General features: G+C 35.3%; 1 long non-coding RNA gene across 1 annotated transcript in view; it reads right to left on the bottom strand.

Moving 5' to 3' along the window:
* Positions 1–22,674, bottom strand: part of LOC142408653 (uncharacterized) — a 178,592-nt gene extending 155,918 nt beyond the window's left edge. The window contains exons 1-2 of the long non-coding RNA XR_012775364.1: positions 22,648–22,674; positions 2,229–2,277 (exon numbers count right to left, since the gene is read on the bottom strand). This is a non-coding gene — a long non-coding RNA (uncharacterized LOC142408653). The remainder of the gene's footprint in view (positions 1–2,228; positions 2,278–22,647) is intronic.
* Between the last annotated feature and the right edge of the window lie 694 nt (positions 22,675–23,368).

The raw sequence follows: 23,368 nt of genomic DNA, 5'->3' as shown, positions 1-23,368 counted from the left end.
GAGATTCCATTTGCTTCAACACAACTGGGCCTTGAACAAGGCAGCAGTCACTCAAGTGTCATTAGGTTACCTAATATGTTAGAGAAAAACCAATGCAGAAGTCTTTTCCTGTAAACAGTTTCTTTATAAAATTTTTGTTAAAAAATTAGAATTATTTCATGGAACATTTATTGAAATTGTGGTTTTGCTCCATGATACCCAAATGATCTCAGCAAGATTCTGTTATTTTGAAAGAAATTGAATGAGTGTGGAAGGATCACATTGAAAAAGAACACCAAACATCTGAACTTCTGGTTGTGCAATGATGTTGTTTGAAATCAACATTTCCGGTTCCATCTTTAAAATTATGCCACATTTCAAGCCAGCACGGTCTAAACTTTCTTCATTCACCAAATTTTAAATACATTCATTATAGGAAAAATTCTAATGTACTGAGAATACAAGTTTCATAAGTACAGTTCTGAAAATTTTGAAGACATTATGCAGTAGCGGATATTTTGTACTTGGTGAAGTATTTAGGTATACCATATTACTATATATGGAGAATCATGTGCTTTTGAAATTACATTCAGTAATAATTCTTACCAGTTCATATATGCAAAGGATTATAACTTGGTGCTCCAGGAACCTGAAAGTCTTTGTAGTCCTTTGGAATTGGACATACCAGGATTTTTCTTTTCTGCCATAGCAACCCCTTAGGAGAAAGTTCTGAGGGAAACTTGAAACATTTTTGTTCCTTTACATTGTTATTTAAAGGAATTATCAGCTTAATAGAAATATCAGAATTGGCAGACAAGATAAAGAATTGAGGAAAATGGTCTTGCACAGCAAAGAATATTGTTCCATGTATGTTTTTAGTTCATACTGCATTTCATCCCAGCACAATCTGAAAGCTGTATGCACGTTACAAAAACAAAATATGGTCACAGTAGTAGATGTTTTTCCCTTCTGTTGGATGCATACCAATGTAGTCTGGCCATTCAGTTCATCTGTAGTGCTTAAAGAGTTTAGAAAGGTTGTACAGCTAGGAAAGAAAAACAAGCTATGGAAGCAACAGTGAAGATCCACAGCACAAACCCACAAAATGTCATAGCCCTGGGTGGTGTCAGGCAAAGAGCTGTATCCAGAATAGAGGATTTTATCTAGCTACCATTGTTACTGATCTGTATAAATTGTTTTGTGCACATATGTACTTCATACATTGATGCAAATCTTAAGTCAGTTTTTGAGAATCTGTATGCGTACTAAATATGGGGATTTTTTTTTTTTTAATTCATCCTGTAATACTTCAGGACTGGACTTCATGCTTTGAATGTAAGTAAGAGTATAAAATTACATATTTATTTGATACCGAAATTGAATAAGAAAAAAGTGTACTGAAACAGAAAATTCCACTATTATATAAGTTCATAATCGTCCTGCTTCTGGCTGGGATAGAGCTAATTTTCCTCCTAGTAGCTGGTATAGTGCTGTGTTTTGGTTTTAGTATGAGAATAATGTTGATAACACACTGATGTTTTAGTTGTTTCTAAGCAGTGATTATATTAAGTCAAGGACTTTTTCAGCTTCCCATGCTCTGCCAGGTGCACAAGAAGCTGGGAGCGGGCACAGCCAGGACAGTTGACCCAAACTGGCCAAAGGGCTATTCCATACCATAAACCGTCACGCTCAGTATAGAAACTGGGGGGAGTTGGCCGGGGGGCAGCCATCGCTGCTCGGGGACTGGCTGGGTGTCGGTCGGGGCGTGGTGAGCAGTTGCATCACTTGTTTTGCCTGGGTTTTGTTTCTCTCTCTCTTTTTGTTGTTTTCCTTTTCATTACAATTTATTCTGGTTATTTTATTTCAATCATTAAACTGTTCTTATCTCAACCCACAGGTTTTCTCACTTTTACTCTTCCGATTCTCTCCCGCATCCCACCGGGGGGGGGAGTGAACGAGTGGCTGCGTGGTGCTTAGTTGCTGGCTGGGGTCAAAACATGACAGTCCTTTGTGGTGCCAGAATTCATTCACTCCTTCCCATGGGCAGGCAGCTGTTCAGCCATCTCCAGGAAAGCAGGACTCCATCACGTGTAATGGTTACTTGGGAAGACAAACGCCATCACTCCAAACATCCCCCCCCCTTCCTTCTTCTTCCCCCAGCTTTATATACTGAGCATGATGACATGTGGTATGGAATAGCCCTTTGATCAGCTGGGCTCAGCTGGGTCCCCTCCCAACTTCTTGTGCACCTGGCAGAGCATGGGAAGCTGAAAAGTCCTTGATTTAGTATAAGCACTACTTAGCAACAACTAAAACATCTCTGCATTATCAACACTGTTTTCAGCACAAATCCAAAACATAGCCCCATACTAGCTACTATGAAGAAAATTAACTCTATCCTAGCCAAAACCAGCACACCCTGTAATGACAAATCTGGTCTCTTAGAACAAAGATTACATTGAACCTCTGGCATGCAGAACTAACGTGTAGCAATTTTTACAGAAATGAATAAAAGGACCTTCATAAAATAATTATTCAATCATTTTAACTGTACTTCCGTAACAATCATGTAGAACAGGCTTAAATATATTTTAAAAGTTTCTTAACATTTTAAAAAGTCAGTATGTACAGTTTACCTGAATAAGGTATTTGTAAGGAGTATAATACATTAACTTTGACATTTTCTGAAAAAAATTAGCTGTCTATTCTTCACTATATGAACTTCTCATTGTCAAATCTAGTACTACCTTCCTTATTTGTGCTCAGATAAAAAGGTGGATAGTTTAAAGATTAAGCTATAAAGCTATATAAGCTATTTGGGTTTATAAACAAAACCAAAAGGTTTTCCCTTCAGCAGTGACGAGTTGGTTTTAAAAGAGCATAACAAACATGGTTATCAATAGAAGAACCACCCTCCGTTTACTGTGATTCAAAATCTCATGGTCAAAAAAGACATGAATTCATAATAGTATTAATATTACGATGAAGTAACAGGTATATAAATATGGTAAAAATTGGAAAGATGACTTTCTACATAGAAGCAGTATAAACATTTAATTTTTAAAGATTCGTATATCTGAATGCTTAAAAAAACAATGGGTGGGTAAAAGAATTTCAAGCTCAACTTCAAAATGCAAATGTATTTCAATTTTTGCACAGAAACTATCACTTATAGTATAGTACTTGTTGCTTTTAGTTATTCCATTTACCCATCATTCACTCTCTAATCTCCTTTAAGCCCATGTTTCGCCATTCCATATACAATAGAAGGATTACGCACATCTTACCTCTTAACTTTCTCTGGAGGGTAACAGATTTAATTACTGTTCTTCCTTCCATGCAAGCTTTCAAGTCAGCAAATTTTGTGTAGCTCTGTAGCATAATTTTTAATACAGAAGTCTTATGTCTCTGCATTCAGGTTATACAAGCAAAGCACGTGTTCTGCAATGCTGAATATGAAGCTATTTGCTATTTGTATTTCTCATAAATTAAATTTTAAGACTGCAGCGCACCTAATAGTTTTAAAAGTCTGTTTTCAATGCAGATTCTGGCTTACTTTTAAAATAAAAGAAAATTTAATGAAAATGTGCTTTTAAATTAAAGTGCTACATACTATCAATAAGATACAAGAACAAAAGCATAACATAGTGCATATACTGAACAGTTGTCCTGAAAGCATGCTTTTCCTATGTGTGTCCTGTGCTTTCTGGCATCAAAATCCTCTGTACTTTGAGACCTACTCCAAAAAGAGGTTTTGCACAAAATCAATTCATTTTTTCCACAGAAAAATGGCAGTAGTTTTGCTGTTCGTGATGAGCTGTTTAGCTGCAAAGGTAAAGGAGGATTTTCTCTTTAGTATCATTTCCCCTAACCTATTGATAAATACCAACAGCCTTAACTGCAGCTTAGTGAAAAGTTTTCTTTTACTTTACTTTTTTTGCCTGGAATTCTTTTAGTATAGGAAAATACTTTGATACTTCAGAATGGATATCAAGGGATAAAATATGAAAAGGTTAATGTAATTTCAGTTTTACCACAAATCTTTGAAAATAAAAGACCAAGCTAACACACAACTGGCAAAAGAGAAGATGAACTGCAAAGGAAATAGTAAATTTCAAATTCCTTTTATTACTGGGATTTTGTATCCAAAATTACTCCAATCCAAGGAGACAACTCCAAAGTTCTATTTTCATTCATCTCCTGAGGAACTGAAGAGGAACACCTAAGGAATCAGATGCATTGCAGTACTTAAAAGAGAAGAGGTACTTCAGTGTTGATTGTACAATATTCTATGTTTTTTACTCTGCAAGTTGAAAAAAGGAATTAACAGTAATAAACAATGATGAAAAAACACAGCATTCTTTAAGTACTATTAGTTTTCTCCCTAAAATTTAGGAGCAGACAATACATGGGTAAAAGAAAACAGAAAACAAACAAAATAAAAAAGAACCAATGGGAACCATGTAAAGAAAGATCATGTAAGAGAGTAGATTTGTGGCTTCCTAGAGTTTGAGCACTGACAGAGACAGGGAATTTAATTTTCAAGGTTGTAAAATCATATACCCATGCTCCAATAGTCACACTAGACTTTACACATTCTCTGCATTTACATATGAATTATTCTATTCCATTCCATCCCCTTTGAATCCAAGATAAAGCAATATCATATCCTGTAAATACTTAGAATAAACCATGAATAATCATAGTGCAATGGTCAACTTCTAGAAAAGAAGAGATTGCTTATCATTTAGAACTGAACACATACTAATTTTTTTTCCCATAGGAGGAATAAAAATAAGATTTTGTGGAACAGATTTGTAGTTAAATCATCATATATGCTTAACAGCCAAAAAAACCAATACGAGTATAATTTTGAGCAGTGTTTTAATACAGCATAATAATAGTAAAAGTTACTTTATCAAGAAGAAATAGTTATTTATATTATATATTCAACTATGCCCATGAGAACAGTAGTTCTAAAGCTAATTAAATACAGGCTTTCAGCCACAAGATATGTTTCTATGAAAATTACAAAAGGAAACCATTGAATTAGCATCTGGAATGAAAACTAAATGCACAAAATAGAAGGAGAACCCTGAAGATCCACAGCTGGAAAGGTCAGTCTGGAGCTTTCACCTTTGTTGATGCAAAAAATACAAGAAACATATATGATAAAAAGAGCTACATCATGTCCTCTGTAGCTTAAGTAACTAACCAAAAGATATAGGCACATTCTTCATTAAAGAAAGTATGTTAGGGATATTGAATTGCCTGTGCTTTCAAAAGGTCATTTCAGTTCAACAGCACAGAGTGTACTAACTAAATGCAAACCCTGTGGCCAAATATTTTTCCCTAAAAACTTAGAAAAGGAAGCAAAACATGCATGCAATTTTATTATACATCTTGAACTTGTTACCTATTTTGTATTTCCAGCTAATGCAAATTTTATTTTTATTATTATCACTATAGAGAAATATACAGTAAGAAATAGGACATTTAATATCTGATTTTTATGCTATATCATAACACATCTATCAAATTTTCACATTTCAATGTGAAATTTTGTCCTCTGCTAAGCAACTTAACTGCACATTAGTAGATAACTTTTTTCCTTAAACAATTATATTGTACACCAAAACTTGGAAATGTGATACATCAACCATCTCAGCCTCCCCAGATACCTAAAGCCTATGTACAAAGATTTACTTCATAGTGACATACGTGTAAAATTAATTTAGCCTGGGTTTTGGGTTGGTTTTTTTCTTTGTTTTCATTTAGCTACCTAAATATGTACATTGCATTTCTCCGAAGTGTAAGTTGATACTTGATCTCATTGGCTAAGGATGTTGAACTGGTTTAGACTGCAAATATTACTAAAATTTTAAAGTTATCAGGTGATACATGTATTTACATTTTTCTATTCTGAAAATACATTTTTCATGTAGAAAAATATTCAAAGGCATTAGTTTTTGAATTTAGTTACAAATTCCTCAACCAACTCTCCTATCAACAAACTGTGTTACCACAATGCAATTTGGATTAAGCCCTAAACAATCAAATCAAGTTCTTCATAGAATTTGCTCTATGAAGTATGTAAAAACTTGAGTGTGAAACATTACTGATATTTAAGAAAAAAAATTTTGAAGTTGTGTCTGTGATGGAAAAACCTCACCAGATGTTGAGACTAAAATAATTTTTGAGAATTTTTTATATAGTTGAATTCTGATTGTTTTCTTTGCAATTAATATTGATTTTACCTTGATAATATGCAGTAAATAAAGGAAAATGAGTATCTAAGATCATAGATGACCTCAATTGAATTAAGGTCTGTGTTTCAGTCAAAGGATTCTGCTGACACTATGATACGAACCATGCAAGTGCAATACAAGCAGTTAGTGAAGGTCAATTCAACTGGGAGAGTAAAATGCAAACTTTGCATTGAATTACCAGTCTCTGAGATGCAATGTCTACGATGAACTTCAGCACTAAGCACAGAAAAGCTAAAAGGAAATAGCACTGAAAGTCTATCAAAATCACAACTGAGTTTTCTTATTTTCCCAATTTAAAAACTCTTCCGTATTACAAGATGATTATCTGTTGCACACTAAGCGATTTTAGCCTTACTTTCTTTACCAAATTTCTTAGTATAATTACAAACATATACAACTAGAATTCTATGTAAATTACAAAGTAAATTATTGTGCTGGTTTTGGCTGGGATAGAGTTAATTTTCTTCCTAGAAGCTAGTATGGGGCTATGTTTTGGATGTGTGCTGAAAACAGTGTTGATAACAGAGGGATGTTTTCATTACTGCTGAGCAGTGCTTACAGAGAGTCAAGGCCTTTGCTGCTTCTCACCCCACCCCGCCAGCGAGTAGGCTGGGGGGGCACAAGGAGTTAGGAGGGGACACAGCTGGGACAGCTGAGCCCAACTGACCAAAGGGCTATTCCATACCATATGACATCATGCTCAGTATATAAAGCTGGGGGAAGAAGAAGGAAGGGGGGGACGTTTGGAGTGATGGCGTTTGTCTTCCCAAGTAACCGTTACACGTGATGGAGCCCTGCTTTCCTGGAGATGGCTGAACACCTGCCTGCCCATGGGGAGTAGTGAATGAATTCCTTATTTTGGTTTGCTTGCATGCACGGCTTTTGCTTTACCTATGCTTTACCTACCTGCTTTACCTACCTTAAATTACTTTTATCTCAACTCATGAGTTTTCTCACTCTTACCCTTCCGATTCTCTCCCCCATCCCACCGGAGAGGGAGTGAGCTAGCAGCTGTGTGATGCTTAGTTGCCACCTGGAGTTAAACCACGACACAGGGACATTGCAACTGATTAGTTACCTGAGGTTTCCCAAAAAGTTCATAAATACAGACAAGGTCAACACAAGGTTCTACCCTGTGTAGCAGATGTTAAGATGATCCTGGCTTGGCAAGTTGGGAGAATTTGCTGGAACACTGTAAGGTCCTATACTTTGCCCATCACCAGGCCAGACTTAGGTGTAAGAGATTTAAACTTCTAGCTGAATGAACCTCATTGAGGTTATCATTGCATAGCACAGAAAGTTAAATGGGTCCTAGACATACCAGAATTGCAGCACATGTGTAGACCATTGATGTAGCTTGTGTGCAGGTCTGAAACATCTGACATACATAGGAACTGTGCATAGGCTGTAATGCAAAGTAAAAATATATAAAATTGCACCAACTCTTTGCCAAAGTCCTCTAATTATGCTAAAACTATACTAGCACCCTTAAGAGAAGTGACTCACAAATTCCAAACAAATGTTCAAAATCTGGCATATATTGTCTTGCTTTGAACGGCTTTTAGGATATAGTAAACAAAATGTTTTTTCCTAGCAGTTTTTTTAAATGCACTTTACCCTGCTTTGGAGAACAATAATAATGTTATAATGCATAATATACTGCAATGGCACTTGTAGATAAAGCTGATTTGATAGTGTCCTAAGTCTCTGCCTTCAAACACTCCAGAAAATCTTTCCTAACCAGTCTTCTTTGAGATGTTGTTGTATGGATGCAGAGATTAATTACATAAAAGGTTTATTTTGACTTTTATATTTGGTAGCATGTTTGCTTTACAGAAATATAAATATTAACATTTAATACTTATTTTTAATGCTGTATTTCTCCCCTTCATGGGAAGGATGTCCTCCTTATCGTAATTTTTTGGTGCAAATACGGTAAGTGTCTTTCTATATTATAGCCAAAATACTGCTCTTCTAAATTTTTCTCCTTGAAGATTGTCTCCAATTGCATAGTTAATTGCACCATAATTTATATAATTTCCTATTTACCTGTGTAACATAATTGTATAAAGTGGTTTCCATATTGCACTTCAAACAGATCTTTTCCAATGTTTAACTAATGCTAAATTATCAGTATTACCACTGCTTTGCATGGCACAAATATCTTTTACGCACTTTCTCCATCTCTCTGTGCTTTTTCTATATGCAGATATGCGATATTCTCTATTTAATACTTTTACGTCACATATGTCATTCTTCTTTTCCCCGCTCTCTTTCAAAATAATTTTTTAGTTCCATGACTTCATTTTTTTTTTTTTGTACAAGATGAATACTGCTGCTGGAAACTTCTGTTTGCACCTCAGGATTCAGTAAGCTCTGGCTAGTCTAGCATTTTTTTTCTAGTGTTTGACTGTCGATCATAAGTAATTTTGTATTTCTTTGTGTTTGGTCCCTTAAGAATGCATTGTTTAGCATCCACCCTCGTTGGTGAGTTACTCACCATTTGTTAAGCACACGTTATCCACTTGTCAGTAGGTAAATAAGCTCTTAGTTTTTTCTCACCAGAACATTTTTTTCATAAAGAAGTCTCATCTCTGAAAAAAAAAACCCAAAAACCCAACCTGCAAGCAGACAACTTCTCCTATTTTTGACATCAGAATTTTCTTTTCCAGCAAGCTCATTGCTAATATTCTTCAGAAAAGCAAGCTTGTTTCCAAATTGAAGATTATGTACATCATTCAGCTTAATCTAATCTTCTGCTCTTTTTATTCCAGAATCTATTGGCATTGTACTCCTTATATTTTTTGCCCAAACACCACATAGTTCATTTCTCCTGCTTGATATTACTTTGGGGTTGATTTTGGTTGTTTATGAGAACAGGGATCCACATAAAACACAGTTGATTAAACAAGTTTAGGTATTCAGACTTCTAAAATACACTTGCTTCTCAGTAATTTGGCTCAATACACATACCTGAATATACCCAGAGAAAGCAACAAAGAAATTTATGTTCCTGAATTACTCCCAGTATTTCTATTAGAAAAACAGAGAACAAATTATCTAGTTGCATCATTTAGTGTAATGCAAAGCCTGACATGAACTCAAGTAATACAATGTTTGTGACTGTAACGAATGTCTTTTTAGAAGAGGGTAGAGGGAAGTCTTTTTTCCCTTAAGCGACTGATGTTCTTAGAAGGTGGTAACAAAAACAGCATTCTAGGTTGCAAGTGATGTGTAAGATAGAGTGAGAGCATCTGGAAAGCGATGAACAACAATAAAAAACAGTTTTATATTGCAAATGTATTAATAAAGGAGGGAGTGTCTAGCCAAAGTCAGGATGTAGCAAAGAGACCAGGTAGAAATATGGACAGAAGTAAATAAGCTGTCATATTTAGATGCTGTAGAGGGTCTGTGAATGCAATGAGTCTTTTCTAAACACGGTTTTCTTAACTTATGTTCATTTTGGTGTTATCCAAAACCCACTGTTTTGAGAACCTTTGGAAGGGTTTGTTATTGTATATATAAATAAGCACTACTACAGAAATATTTTAACATAGGTTTATTTCATGAAGGGAAATTATGTGTTAATGCATATTTTTAACCTTATTTGAAAATCTGGAGGTACACTTTTGTGGTCTTTACTCAGAAAAAGCTGAATTCAATGAATTTTAGAGTTATGCTGAAAAATCATTCTAAAATTCTCATTTTATTTGCATTGGAAGTTCTGCTGACTGGCAAGTAAGTAGTAGTCAGTTGTCCTTGAAGTTTAAAAAACACGCACACATTCATTTTTCAGTTTTCTGGTGATATGTAGTTAATTCATGTTAACATATTGATAGAGAAGATTTTTAAAAGGTTTCGAGTTGATTAAAGGTACAAGGTTTTTCATTTTAATTTTGAAATACAGCGTACATTTTGGTATGTTTGCAGTTTATCTTTCCTACAATACTTTATGTAGATAATAATAGAATTGCAAATTTGGAGGAAAAGCATATAAAGGAATAATCTTTCATTCCTTTCTGATCCCAGATTTCTGATTATTTTAACGTATTTAGTTTACTTAAGTAAATAGTTTTGTACTTTGGTCAATACATGGTTCTGTATACAAAAATATATAACTTCAAGGGTCTTAATAACTTAGTAGATTTGAAAAATCAAGTCTTGGAAAACTACTGCTGCAAAAATGTAATCCCATATAAAAGTATTATATATGATGTAAGTCTACATGCTATAGGCATATAGGAATGCAGCTGAATTCTGTTTCTGTTGAAATAAAATCTGAATTCTACTGTGAAAACAAGATCAGATGTTTAACAATTTTTAATGTAAAAACTTGACATTGTTTATATACACAGTGTATGTGAACAAATAAAGATTTTACAGAAACAATAGTACATAAATATAGCTTTATGAAAAAAAAGAATAGGCTTGTATTTTTTCTGCTATAGAGTTTGCATAACTTAAATATTCATGAGGCACAATAGTTTCACAACAAATCAAATTTAATTAAATGATGCATTTTCACCACTTACAAAAGGTTTATTAAAGGTTTATTTGTTCATGCAAATTAAAGTGTTAGAGTAAAAATCCACATGAAACTTGGCACTAACAATTAAAAAAAAATATTGGAAGATTTCTCGCCTCACTGCAGTACCTTGCCATGTTTAAACTGCTCAGCTTGTCATTTAGAATCTTTAATGAAACCAGGGAGGAGGCTATTTATTTGCATAATAGGACATAATTTGCTGTGGTGAGGTTTTAATTATTTATAGGCTGTCTAAAATATTTAAAATGGCATCACTAAAGAGCATGAAATGTTGGATAATGCCTTCATTTCAGGTTTCCTGCTGATTTCTTTATGGGTCAAGCATTTTATCTGTAATTAGCATATAAGCATAGTAGCTTTAGAAACACAAGGAAAACAAATTCATTTCAGTATGTTCGCAACCTGAGCGATTCAAAACTGCAAAGGTCATTGGGAGCAATCAAAGCTACAGAACGTGCCAGAGAGGTGCAGTCAGAAGGAAGAAGATTGATCAGATGTGCGAAATAGACCTAATGCATAGTTCTACTCAAGTACATCTTTATCACTGCATGTTTAGCTCTTCTCCTTTGTATATAATTTTCTACAGTATTTACCTGTATTTCCTCATTATATATATGCATTACATTATTCCTGTAATGCATATAGCAAAGAAATATTTTTTTAAAAAATAACAAGTTCTATGTTGTTCCTGTTTGTAGTTTGTTTTAAATCACTCCAAAATATTGATGCATTTTGAGGGATTTCATTCATATAATACAGAAAACTACCTGCTGTTAGATTCTTCATTATGAAGTGTTGAAAGCAAGGACAAGAGGGAGGAATAGGAATTCTTGCTTTCAGGGCAATTAAATGATAGAGTTGATTTTCCTTGTGGCTTGAACATTCGTGCAGATATATATAAACTATCAGGTGAAATTTAATCCATTTAAAAAAAAGTAACAGGTCTTGTTTCTCCATCAGAGATGTCCGCAGAGGGACATGAAGCCAGACTATGGGAAAAATTGCAATATGTCCTACAATAACACCTGCAATATGCTACTTGTTATTGGCCTCTGTCCTGGTTTCGGCTGGCATAGAGTTAATTTTCCTCCTAGTAGCTGGTATAGTGCTGTGCTTTTATGTGGATTTAGTATGAGAATAATGTTGATAACACACTGATGTTTTAGTTGTTGCTAAGTAGTGCTTACACCACTCAAGGACTTTTCAGCTTCCCATGCTCTGCCAGGTGCACAAGAAAGAGGGCACAGCCAGGACAGCTGACCCAAACTGGCCAAAGGGCTATTTCATACCATATACCGTCATGCTCAGTATAGAAACTGGGGGGAGTTGGCCGGGGAGCAGCGATCGCTGCTCGGGGACTGGCTGGGCGTTGGTCGGTGGGTGCTAAGCAGTTGTATCCCATGTTTTTTTTCTTGGGTTTTGTTCCTCTCTTGCTCTCTTGTTGTTTTCCTTTTCATGACAAATTATTATTATTATTATTATTATTATTATTATTATTATTATCATTATCATTATCATTATCATTATTAATGTTATTTTTTTTCTAATTCTTAAACTGTTCTTATCTCAACCCATGAGATTTCTTACTTTTGCTCTTCCAGTTCTCTCCCCCGTCCCACCGGCGGGGAGGGTGAGCAAACAGCTGTGTGGTGCTTGGTTGCCAACTGCAGCTAAACCATGACAGGTACCACAGGTATCCACCCCTTACTCTATACCATCTACGCCATGCCCAGGTCCTACCCTTTCCAATACATTCCAATGAATCACCACCACTTTCCCTGTCTTTCAATATATACACACAAATATAATTCCCTTAGTCTATGGGCCATTCCTATACAATGCCCGTTGAATTAGTTTAGTCCATGACTTTGGGCTCCATCTGTCATAACAGTCCTTCAGGGCAGGAGAGATGGTGTGTGGTGTTGGATTGTTGCATGCTGAAACCAGCTCTGGTTCCATCACTGCTGCACTTTGCTTGGTTTCATCAAAGTTCATTCTTCATTAATCTGGGTGAATCTTACAGTAATACCATTGATATGGTGTATAGCAACCATAAAAGTGATGACATACATACAATATTATATGCAATAAACATCATACCATTCAGTTCATTGGCTATTTTCACCCAAAATCAAATCCCCTTGAGGTACACAGTGGAGTTCCCCATCCTTTCGCATTACCCACCAAGTGCACCCAGGTCCTTGAGCAAAAGCAATCCCATGGATGGGGTTTTCCTTTGCCCGAGGCAGGAGTAACCCAGACTGTCTTCTCCAGCATACTTTTTATGTGCACTACAGGTACTATCCCTCTCTACAGTACATAAAAGTTTTGATTGGGCAGGGCCAGCTCGATTGGCAGATCTCCTAGTGTTGGCTAACCAAGCGGCCTTTGCTAAATGTGTGTCCCAATGTTTGAATGTCCCAGCACCCATTGCTCTCAGTGTAGTCTTTAACAGTCCATTGTATCATTCGATTTTCCCAGAGGCTGGTGCATGACAGGGGATGTGATATGCCCACTCAATGCCGTGCTCTTTGGCCCAGGTGTCTATGAGGTTGTTTCAGAAGTGAGTCCTGTTGTCTGACTCAGTTCTTTCTGGGGTGCCATGTCACCATAGGACTTGCTTTTCAAGGCCCAGGATAGTGTTCTGGGCGGTGGCATGGGGCACAGGATATGTTTCCTGCCATCTGGTGGTTGCTTCCACCATGGTGACCACATGACTCTTGCCTTGGTGGTTTTGTGGGAGTGTGATATAAGCAATCTGCCAGGCCTCCCCATATTTCAACGCAATATTCAGTAATTCAATCTGGTTTTTACTTTTTAGCTTTAAATGGAAGTCTTAAAATATTGTTTATATTTAAAATTTTTGTTTTCACCTGTTATACAGTCCTGTCTAGTTATCAGCTACCAGCTTCAAGCTATTTTTTGATGGTTTTCTGCAATCTTATTTATCAAAGCAGAAGCAGAAGAACATCCTTGATGTGTCACTTAGCATCAATTTTATGTGAAGCTTTTTCAAGGTTCAGTTAAAGTTGTTACACATTTAACAGACATGTCAGCAACTTTTGTAAGAGCTTCTGGGCTTTCTTGAATTACAGACTTGTCCTCAAAATTCCAATTGTTTTATAGTTTAAAGTACCTAGACTTTTGATATTGGATTAGTCTAGGTATATATCCTCTCCTCTGTAGGAAAACATCAGGTTATTTTCCTATGTTTTGTTTGTACACTGTTGCCTCTTAAAAGTGAGGCTAATATCGAAGTAACTTGCTCAGAGTCCATTTTCACCATTTTTTAAGAGGATGCCATCTGCTGAATGAAGATGAGTTACTTCTGTAATTTAATGGAAATCTGGTTGTCTCTCTTCATCCACCACTTCTCAGATTGCCCGGAGAAGTTGTGGATGCCCCATCGTCGGAAGTGTTCAAGGTCAGGGTGGAAAGAGCTTTGAGCAACCTGATCTAGTGAATGATGTCCCTGCCCATGGCAGGGGGTTGGACTAGATGATCCTTAAAGGCCCCTTCCAACCCGAACCATTCTATGATTCTGAGTCTAGGACACTTCTCTCCAGTGAGTTTCCTGGAAAAACATGTGAGCAATTCTATTCCTTTTCAATATAAAGCTATAAAATTCCATCTTGATCTCAAGCTTTTTACAGGAATTTTGAGCCTTTAATTTTCTTCTTAATACACGCTTCCTTCAAGCTGGGGTTTAGAAACACAGTGACCACAGATGTGCACCAAAAGTCAGATTTAGCAGGTTTTATTTCATGATTTTTTTCCCTATAGAGTAGTGAATTTTGCCCTGGAAAGGTCTAAGAACACAATGATTTCTGTAATAATTTTGGCATATAAATAAATTGCTTAGTTTGTTACTGGGTTTTATGTTTTGTTTTGTTTTTAGTAGTAGTAGTAGTAGTAGTAGTTAGCCAAGAGCAACTTGTCAGATGTGGCAGATCATAGACAAAATACCTACAGTAGAAAACTAGCTATCTTACAGGAGAGAAAGAGACTGTTGTAGCCAGGCAACTGATCCCAGCTTCATAACTCCAGGTCCTCTCCAGCAGTCAAGAATGTTTCAGGGCCAATTTCATTCTTAGCTTAATGGCAACAATTGCTTTGGCTAATTAATTACAGAAATTTAAGAAAAGAAAATGTACATCAGGCCATCAAGTTTATTGCTATGCATTTTCATTCTCTTTAAACATATACCTAGAGATACATACCCCAAGTATTTTGCATGACATTTTATCTCTAGTCATAATTAAGAAAGTTGTGATTACCCTGTTAAAAGAACAGAATTTTTAATTTTAGCACTGACAACTTCTTTCTAATATTTACTCCTTTACAATGAATGTGAATATTCCAACAGACTTCTATCCAAACCATTGTTACTTTTTCCTGGCAGAGGAACTGCTCTGCTGCTTGTCTGTCTCTCCTTAGTATGTTCTTTGGCTCAGAGACCAACCTTTTTCCCACTCTGGAGAAACTGTTATATATCTAAGGCAAATTTGATATTACTCAAAGAAAAAAAAAGGTATCATAGCATATTGGAGATTAAAAAAAAAAAAGTTTGGAGGCAGGAAAAAATAATTTTAATGTAAAAAATTCACACACACATATTCATTGTTATAAGTTTATTAAAATTGCTATTGCTTTGTTTATCTGAAGCCACTGTGAAAAAATGTAGACATTACTTAATAGAATTTGAAAATTTACCTTATTATTGAAACTACACTTTCTCTTTGAAACTGATCTTATTACTTTCCATATGACTTTTTATTTCTTTTGCATTACTGCTTTGGGCTGTACCATTTTTTTTTTTTAGTGTTTGCATTCCCATTCTAACTTGGAAATTACCCATATAGAATTCTGGAATGTGTAACATTAATATGTAAATTTATCTCTCCCCTTTCCCCTTTTTCTCCTTGTCCGGTGAAGATATCAACCTATTTTCTCTAAATCCGGTAGGGAAAAAAAAATATTCTTTTGAAATAAGAATCTCAGTGAATAACTGGTTTTGCCTGGATACTTTTGCAAAGGATGCAAAACCTTGTCATAGTAATAATTCACTAGGCATTTACAAATACGTTAATAAAAACATTTCTTAATGATTTTTTTTTTACTTCTATAGTTTGTCAAAGTATAAATTTTACATTTGTCATAAAAGATGTTAGTCTTGTAACATTCACTTTTTTTGGTTATCACTAAAAAATATTGAGTAGAATAGTTTTGACCAGCAATATTATTGAATTTTTGTCGTGTCAAATGGGTTGAATAACTTACACCATACAGGAATGACAGAGCTTTGTGCAATTTATTTTGCATTGCAGAAGTTGACAGTTCCATATTTGAAAACGAGAATGCTAACCCGCACAGTTTAACTCTGTTGACACAATGATTATAACTTGAAGAAAAATTGACCAGAATGGATACTTAAAAATAGAAAAAATTCTAAGTTTAGTTCCAAAATTAGTTGACCTTACTTGACCAAAGACATGTTGTCAAGTTATATGGGAAATGGAGCAAGAATTTCAAATGCGCTATTGTGCTATTTACTTGACATTTAGGAAATCAGAGAGCCAGGATGCTAAACTGATATTCATTAACGTATTCAGTGTGAATGTAGTGAACGTTTGCCTGCCTGGATTATTGTGCCAGCATTTCTCATTTATATTCTTGATTCATCTGATCTGATTTTTGTTTGTTCTTTAATACAGATTGAGAGATTTGTTATTATAAATTAAAGTGCCACGATAATTAATATCTGATTAGGTAAATGTAAATCAGACACCTATGGCAATTATAGTTATCCTAAACCTTGGAGCATATGCCAAAACCAAGATCATGATGACACGAAATAATACTATGCCTGTTTAGAAAAGCTTTAGAACACCAGAACTAGATAGCTATAAAGTTATAGTTAAGATAAATGTTACTGTTTTTTACTGTTTAATTAAATAGAAGATATTATGCAGCTTTTAATGTCATGGATTGATGTTCACAGGACTTTAAGTCCAGTGCATTTTTTTTCTTTGAGATACATAGTTCAATTTTTATTCCAAAAATTCTCTCCTATTTTCATTCTATTATCACTTTGATTGTTCAGAAGCAATATGTTTCTTTCCATTTGAGCCTTTGCAACAAGCTGCACTGTATTCTCCTTCCATTAAGGTGGCTTACTTTATAGCAATTACTTCTCCTAAGTAAATGAAAAAATGACATTGCATTCCTTTAGCTTTTTGGTTTATTCCAAAGATAAATTACTGTGCCTCCTTAAAACTTTGTCTGAAAAAACCCTTCCTTCAAATGCACTCAGATTTTTATGCAAGCCTCAAAATTCTTGTGTTAAAACTGTGTTTGTTCTGATCAGATTCTAAGGTTGAAAAGTTTTGGCAAATATAGGATTTTCTGTTTTATCTGAACAAAACCATTAAAAAATCTGTTCTGTGTGAAAGTCCAGAAGCAGGGATGAACTACATCCTGAATTGTTTTGTTTGGATGAATCATAATTTGCCGCATGTGAGAGGATTATAGATTAAAGGCTTTCTCTGTCTGGAACTATTTCTGTCACTGGGTAAGGAAACAATATGTAGAAACAAAACCAATATGGCATTACTTTGCATTCATATCCTTACTGAACATTGCACAGCGGCATTGAAATATCCAGGATGAACTAATTTTGATCATATTTTGTAAGCAAGCTGCCTTTTGAATTATATATGTGCCAATTTGAAGAGCTTTTTTGCACTTCCTTCCCCTTGCTATCTTCACTATTTACATCAGTCATATGTAATCTGGGAATTATGGGAGTTTTACTTGTTTTTAAGTTGTTATATTTATCCCACCGATTCAGAAAATTTCTCTTCCCATTCAAGGAAGAAAAGCAGATAATAACTGCCACAGAAGATTCACTAACCTGCACTGATCCCATAGCATAACATTTGATTGATTACAGGAAATATTTTATTAGAATACAGTGAAGGAAATTTATCAGGGCAGCATTTTTCCTCACAAGAAATACACTCTGTTGTCAAGATAACACACTTGTAAAGCAATCTATACCTATCTCCCACTTCGGTACAGTGTCAATATAATTGTCCAAATGTTGTGAACTATTTTACCATAATTGTCTAAACAGCTGTCAAGTAATGTTCTTTCCCTAAGTTATTTAAAACAAGTTTCAGTTTAGGGTTCTTTCAAAAAAATTTTTTTCTTTCTATTATCTAATGATCATATTTATTATTAAGGTCTAAAACTTGTATCTGATGGCATAATTACTATTTTGTATTCTCATCTTTTCCCTGCCTCCTCAGTTTTGTTTTTCTAACATTGTTTTGATTTGAATTTATCTCTTTCTTCAAAGATTATTATAGCTCTGCTGTTCTGTGCTCAAAGAAAGACATTATATCAGTAGTCACTGTTCCTCTAAAGATACCTCTGTGGCCTTCATGTTATAGGCAGATTTCCTATAGCAAGGCTTATCTTCTGTAGTTTCTTAAATATTGAAAGGCTATAATGAGCAATAAAGAATACCATGATGAAAGGAGATTACAGACACTCTTGGCAAAGTCACTATTAGTAAGCTCTTTTGAAAGAAAGATGGTACCTAAAATAACTGTATGTCCTGAATAAATCATAGAAATGAGCTGTAAATAACACTAAGAAAAATACAGCATTACCAGTGTGACACATTCAGAAATCATGAGTCCACCCTAAATTTATTTTAATCTTGAAACTTAGTGTAATATATACCTATGTGTGTACACTATATATATATGTATTTGCGTGTCTGTGTGTGTGAGACAGAGTATCTATCTTTAGTTTATGTAAATTTTAGTTTGCCTTCTGCTATTGAGAAAAAGAGGTACACTTAAACCATGCTGGCAAGTATTTTTAAAGAAAAGCTAATTTTTATATCATTATGGCTCTAAGGGTCTAATCTTAGCACAAATATCATTATGTTTAGCAGTACTGCTATCACTGTCACATAAATGAGAGGTTATTTTCTCAACTCTGTGAAGATGAGAGTTTATTTGAATGTTGTCTAGCAAAATCTGCACTCTCTATCATTATTCTAAAGTTTCCTCAGCAGGGGAAACACCTTACCAATTTACAAACTTATGTCTGTAAGCTGAATTCATATACCTCTGCTCCAGTGGTACACTGAAATAGCAATTTAACTTTCCTGCAACAGGAAGGTTTTATACATGTCAGAGAAATTCCTGTTCACAGAAGGTGGCTTTTGGACTTGGAGAAAGACTAGAATTCATTTCAGCCAGAGGCTAAATAGGTACTCCTGGTTGTGGAGTGTCCATAGTGGATATAGTTGTTGACATCTTATAGCCATCTTGTCATGTTGTCCTGGCAGCTAACATGTTGTTCTCTGCAGTGGATAAGCCCCTGTGGGCTATTTATAGAAAATTTGTGGTATCTTTCTGTTGCTGTGGGTTTCACATGCCATCCTGATTCTCACAAGCTGCATCATGGGTATAGACAGGCATCAACTAACTAACTAGAAGAAGGCAGATGAGCTGGCTGTGTAACCCCAGTGGGACATGCATGGCACAGTTTCCCTGTGCTTTTGTGGGACCCCTGCCCTTAATTTATACCATTGCTGAACCTGACCCTGCGTACAGATGCTTAGTTCCTTTAATGCACCCTTTCAGTAAGTTGTGCTTACTCATGCTTCAGTGCTTTATAGCTACAGCTGTATATACTACTGTCCACTGGTGAGATGCGTGCTGTTAACTTATCCCACTTGGAAGGCACAATTCTGCAGCCATAGTGTCACGGTCCGTTTGGATGTCTCAAATTTACAGGACAATATGTTCTGTGAATTAAGCTTTATTTTATGAGCTCATTAAGAAATATAACAAACAAATGAGTAAACAAGGGCTCAATTCCCTTTGCCTAGACTAGTCTCTCACATGAATTCACTTACTCACCACTCAATTCATAAGGTTTTATAATTTATAACCCCTAACTCTTAATTCATGCACCTGTGAGCAAAAATTAGTTACCTAGCCGATGGTGAGAGTGCTCATCCTTCCTCCTCCATCACGATGCAGGCGTTGCCTGTATCACACCGGGAAGCTGGAAAGCCACAGCAGTCCAGCTGCTGTTGGAGCTGCTTCAAAAGCTATTTTGGGTAAGCTGATGTTTTATACCTTCAGGCTTGGAAGTTTGGTCTATACCATTTCTATAAGTTAGCAGATTCTGAGGCAACTGCCAGACAATCAATATGCAAAGATGATGTCTGCAGGAGACAGCAACCTGCAGGTGATAATGGCTGCATAATGGCCTTTTAGCTCTTTCTGGCCACCTGTCCTGCCTACATGGTGCTCTTGCTTTGACCTAATGGTGCTGCTCCCAGCAAACAGCAGGCCTTAGCATGAGCTATATTAGCCAAAATCTGAGCAGGAGTTGAGTGAACAGTCACTCAGTCGTAGTTCCTTTTTTACTGATGCCAATGAAACAAAGAAATCCGGTGTCTTCAACTCCTTGAATTTAGGCATCTAATGTCATTTCAGACACCCTGGAATACCAAAGAATCCACACAGGGGTGGGAGAAGTGATGCCAGTTCATGGGAAATTAATACATTTCTGTGATCATCATCGTAAAATGGTTTTACAGTAGAGTTTTAGTTAGTTTTTAGTTTTAATTTCTTCCTTCTGAAAAAGTGCTTTTGATTTTCCTTTGCCTTTGATTTCACTAAAACACTTAAACATGAGCCTACATTAAAGTATACAGTTCAGTACTGCATTAGTATTAGTATATGTTACAGAAACACTGCTAGCTTTTGTTGCTAACGATAGGAATCACAAAAACACTAAAGTGAGCATTCCATATGTGAATTTGTTATTAGTCAATCCCCCCCCCAAATCCCTTCAGCTGTTTTTGAGTACCTGAACTTTACTCCTATGTCTTAGATAATGTGCCCTATACTTAGACACATCACTGTAAAGCTTATACACCCATATGGCATATATCATAAAAACAAGAGATATAGCTGTTTTATTAACCTAGATTTCTTTAAGACTTCTTTTAAACAATGATTCTGTTTTTCTTATTTGATAGTTTTATTTCCTTGCAAGAAAAAGACTTGGTCAAAATACTAGTGTACTGCATCTTTTCAGTTAGATTGTCATGAAGTATAAAGTATTTTTTCTACTGAAATGGAACTTGATTTAATTTTTAATCTCATAAGATTGCATTAGTTAAGTCAAAATAGCTCACACTTGGAACAAAATAATGAGTAAAGACTTAAATAAAAAGATTTTTATGATCCACAGCACAGTTGAAGTGATGGCATAAAAGCACAATCATGGGTTTCATAATCTCTGAAAAGTTTAATAAACATTAGAACTACTGAAGGAATATAGATTAATGTAAAAGCAAAAAGTGTATGTGTATATGTACGTATGTTTATAGAAAAGAATTGATAGGATCAGTGTGATTAAATGAAATGGTGAATAAAATATTTGAATTTTTATTCCAAGCAAGTTTTACATATTTATGTTAATAAACGCTATATCTGTAAAAGTGTGAAGAGGTGTGGATGACAATAATATGAGAAAGATCAAATTATCTTCATGCATAAGTGATTAAGGTATTTTTATTTTACAGTTATTCAATTTGTATTCTTTGTAACATTGTAAACATTGTAAACATTCTTTGTTCTTAGTATTAGCTGATAATGTTCTTGCACTGTGTTTAGAGGATAATGATTTAAGGAAGTTTATTCAGAGTTCACTGACTGTCAGAGAATTGTGGCTTATGTGCTGTTCTATTAGAGTGGTTTTGGAGTGCTTAGCTAAACAAATCATAAGTGACTTGTAGGGCTTGTTTGAAATAAAGCTCCTTACCAGTGTTACTACTACTATGTAAGATCTTAGTGTGATCATGGCTAAGAGAAAAGCAAGAAAATGTGTGTTTTAACAATAATTAAAAGAAAAGGCAGTTTTATATTTTCTGTTACTTATTCACTGGAACATAGTTAAATGCAAGCTTAATTTTGCTCTGTAAGCTTGTATATAATTAACGCTTTTGTCATTTGTTAGTGGTGGTAATAAAGCTATATTTAATTTACATGGAGTCCTGATAAAATAATATTTTGACATAAAACCCTATCCTAATTTTCATTGTGAAACATGCAGGTAGTCCTTTCCAAGTCATAAGTATTAATAATCCTTCAAAGAAATGCCAAATATTTTTTATTTGTGGGAAAATTGCTAAGTCAGACAAGGAAATATAGATAGATATGGATATTTTATACCTTTTTCAGGAATAGAGATAATATATGTGTTGCTTTTAAGTAAGGATCTATTTTTTTTCAATTACATGTTATTTTTAAGCAGTGTAACTTACTGTTGAGGTTTAACCCGGCAGGCAGCTAAACACTACACAGCCATTTGCTCACTCCCCCTCCAGTGGAATGGGAGAGAGAATCGGGGGAAACAAAAAAAGTAAGATTCGTGGGTTGAGATAAAGGCAGTTTAATAGCACAGAAAAGGAAAGGAAAATAATAATAGTAATATAATAATTATAATTATAACAATAATAACAACAACAATAATAATAATAATAATAATAAAAGAATATACAAAACAAGTTATGCACAATGCAATTGCTTACCACCTGCCAACCAACGCCCAGCCAGTCCCCGAGCAGCGGCCCCCCAGCCAGCTTTCCCCCAGTTTCTATACTGAGCGTGACAGCATATGGTATGGAATAGCCCTTTGGCCAGTTTGGGTCAGCTGTCTTGGCCGTGTTCCCTCTCAGCTTCTTGTCCACCTCCAGCCTTCTCAGTTGGTAAAGAATGAGAAGCTGAAAAGTCCTTGACTTAGTGTAAATACTGCTCAGCAACAACTAAAACATCAGTGTGTTACCAACATTATTCTCATACTAAATCCAAACACAGCCCTATACCAGCTACTAGGAAGAAAATTAAGTCTATCCCAGCCAAAACCAGGACACTTACATGTGTACAAAACCCAGTCAGTGCCTCCTTATTGATTGGACTGAACATTCACCCTATCATTGGCTTAATAGTTCAGTCCCACAGGATCAGCCCACAGAGGATGAAGAGTGTCAGGAAACAGGACTCTGAAATAAATCCAATAGGTAGACCTTAGGCTAGAATACTCAGTATTTCATCCACATTTTAGAACCTAAGTGGATCAGTGCCCTTAACTACTATTACTGATCTGAAAAATCAAAATGCTCTTCTTACTCAAGGCCAGGTTTTGTTCCATTCTTACTTTCTTCCACAAATATAGTTTTGACAATAATGCTAAAATGTATAAAACCAGAATGTAGAAAGACCACTGATAGCAACAAAATACAGTATGAGAAGCAGTGAACAAGCAACATCATAATTCATGAGCTGAGGTGAGAGAATTCGTTTTTCTGCTCTTTCCCCTGAAGAATTCCATGTTTATAGACCATTTATCTCTGGAGACTACAACAGCTATGCAAGAGAGAGATCTGTCTCCATGCCAAAAATTAGAAAAGCCTTTCCTTTAGGCTTTGCAAGAGACCACTCCCCCTAGAGGTTTTTGAAAATTTATTTTGTAT

Source organism: Mycteria americana, chromosome 4 (genome assembly GCF_035582795.1).
Source record: "Mycteria americana isolate JAX WOST 10 ecotype Jacksonville Zoo and Gardens chromosome 4, USCA_MyAme_1.0, whole genome shotgun sequence".
Taxonomy (NCBI): domain Eukaryota; kingdom Metazoa; phylum Chordata; class Aves; order Ciconiiformes; family Ciconiidae; genus Mycteria; species Mycteria americana.
This window is presented reverse-complemented; position numbering and strand designations above follow the sequence as displayed.